This window comes from Cimex lectularius, unplaced genomic scaffold, assembly GCF_000648675.2.
Source record: "Cimex lectularius strain Harlan isolate CLEC.00 unplaced genomic scaffold, Clec_2.1 scaffold102, whole genome shotgun sequence".
Taxonomy (NCBI): domain Eukaryota; kingdom Metazoa; phylum Arthropoda; class Insecta; order Hemiptera; family Cimicidae; genus Cimex; species Cimex lectularius.
In genome coordinates this window covers 59,098-61,774 of record NW_019394228.1, presented here as the reverse complement: position 1 = coordinate 61,774, position 2,677 = coordinate 59,098, and the positions used below count along the sequence as shown (strand labels likewise).

General features: G+C 36.6%; 1 non-coding gene across 1 annotated transcript; it reads left to right on the top strand.

The window, feature by feature from the left end:
* The first annotated feature begins 230 nt into the window (after positions 1–230).
* On the top strand, positions 231–303 carry Trnad-auc. Its single transcript has one exon. It is a non-coding gene; the product is annotated as a tRNA-Asp (tRNA).
* The last annotated feature ends 2,374 nt before the right edge of the window (positions 304–2,677 follow it).

Genomic DNA, 2,677 nt, shown 5'->3' with positions numbered 1-2,677 from the left:
TGAGTGACTGTAAGGGTATTAATTTCTATGTGATAGTAACAGACAACTTACAAACCTAACAAACAAGCATAAATATCCGTTACGGAAAACATATTTATACAATTGATTTAACAATTGTTTTTCATAACATGAAATTAATATATGCCCTGATGATGGCCTTAAATAGGTCGAAAGTAAGTACTACTTTGCTCTTACAATGAAGAGAAAAACGCATCATAAGCAAGATCGAAGTCACGATAGCTCAAGTGGTAGAGTAGCGGCGTATCAAGCCGTAGGTCGTGGGTTCGAATCCCGCTCGTGACACTGACTTTTTTATCTCAACTTAAAACCTTAATTAATTGAATGTTATTAATTGGTCAAGCGGAACACGAAAAATAGTGAATCTAACTAGTTTCAAAGTTTTACCTTTTTTGGAGAAAAATTATACAGGGTACCTCAGGCTCAGATCAACTTCAAAATTTCATATACGAACCTATACCTGACACATCATTTTAAGGGATTGTTTACGCTAAAACAATGGTGCAATCGGATTTTAAATTACTCAAAAAATGAAAAAAGTTATGGCAAAAATTTTGAGAAAAAACTCATTTGATTTGCTATTTATTAATCACGTTTCATATTCGAACTGCCTGCCTTGCGTAAAGAAGCAAAGATTTGATCTTTTTAACCCCTCTTCACCGGTGCTCAGAGCGAAAGAATCAGGAGAGATGGACTGACAAGCATTTTATATCCTTGGCCGCAGTTCTTCAACTAAAGTTACTGGTTTATGATTGGCGTAGAAACTGTTTTTTGAACGGACACACAGAAAATAATCAAGTGGAGTTAAATCGGGTGACCGAGGAGGTCATCAGATCGAGCCATGAGGTCCTTCCACCTATCCCGGAAGGGACGATTCAAATAACCTCACCTGCAAAGAATTGTGTGCGGAGCATTCTTAAAGCTGGAGAATCATTCTTTATCGTTGTTGCGGAAGAACATAATCTAATAGTTTTGGTAAAACCTCCCTCAAAAAATTTAAGAACTGAGTCCCATTTAAGTTATTTTCGTAGAAATAAGGCCCAATTAATTTATTTCCGAGAAGTCCACACGAAACTTTGATACTGTCACCAACATGAACCATGAGGTGAACTTGGATTCATCAGTCCACAGGATGTATGGAAGAACTTTTTCTTCAGCCTCCCAAATCGACATTTGTGCAAGGAATTTTAGACGCGTGTTATAATCAGAGTCCCGAAGTCCCTGGACAAGATGAGACCGATACGGCTTTAAATTGTAAGTCCAGAGTACATCTCAAATTCTATTTTTTGAAAAACCTAAAACCTTCCAACATTTTGGAGAGAGGAATTCGGATTTTCGCGAACGTTCAGTAAAATATTGAGTTCCTCGTCGAAATTACGCTGCCGGTTTCTTGGTGATGGAACAGCAACTGATCCGTATCTCCTCATATTGCCAGCATCACGAATAAACGTTTTGTGGTTTACTCTGGGGCGATCAAAAATTTCTGGAAGTACAACACGACTGCACGACGCAGTCACCACCACTATCAATAAAGCAGTTGTACAAATCAACTCGCTTTTGATCAGAAAAATGTGCTCTTCTCTTCATTTTGAACTGAAAACTGAATGTAATAAATAAGTACTATTGTAAAATTTATTTACTTCCAGGAATTTAGAATTGCTCTCATAAACGTAAATCCGGCGTACATCTATAATTTTATTTTTTGAATAAAATAAAACCATTCTCAACCCTTCCAACATTTCGTAAAGAGGAAATCGGATTTTCGCGAACATACAGTAAAATATTCAGCAAAGTACGCTGCCGGCTTCTTGGTGATCGAACAGTAACTAATCCGTATCTCCTCATATTGCAACCAAGACGAATAATTTTTCATCCAATGTAAAATCCGATTGCACCATTGTTTTTACGGTAAAAAATTTGGTTCAGGAGAAATTCAGCCGGGCTATCTACAAAGGACACCCTGTATATGTGTATATATAATATGCAAATAGATCAAAATAAAGTTGCGATCCCTTGACGTACAGAAGTATTATATTAAAAAGATGTGCCGGTTATTATATCAACAGTAAGTTATTCCGGAGCAGCCTAAACTCCTTCACAACAAGAAGAAGAAAACTGACCTAACTAGAAATGTGCCATTTTTCTAAATAAGATAAATACTACACCGATTCTATAAAGCTGGGCAAAGAACTATGAATACTACTTTTAGCGAATGGAGACAGTGCGTTCCCATGAATTCAAAAGTGCTGCCTAGCAGCCAAGAGTCCGTTACAGTGATGTCATTTAACCTGAAATAAAAAATACTGAAAATAAAATTAAAATAAATTTTTTCAATTAATAATTTTTTCTATGTAAGGCCTTGGTTGAGATAAAAAATTCAGTGTCACGGGCGGGATTCGAACCCACGACCTTCTGTTCAATACGCGACTGCTTTCACTGACTTCAGAAATCAAGATAGCTCAAGTGATAGAGCAACGGCGTATTGAGCCGAAGGTCATGGGTTCGAATCCCGCTCGTGACACTGACTTTTTATCTCAACCAAGACCTTACATAGAAAGAATTATTAATTGAAAGAAGTAACTTGATCAATTGACCACTAAAACGTAAATGGATTAAAATAAATGAAGAACAGGGTGTCAACTTTAACTACTTCTAAAAT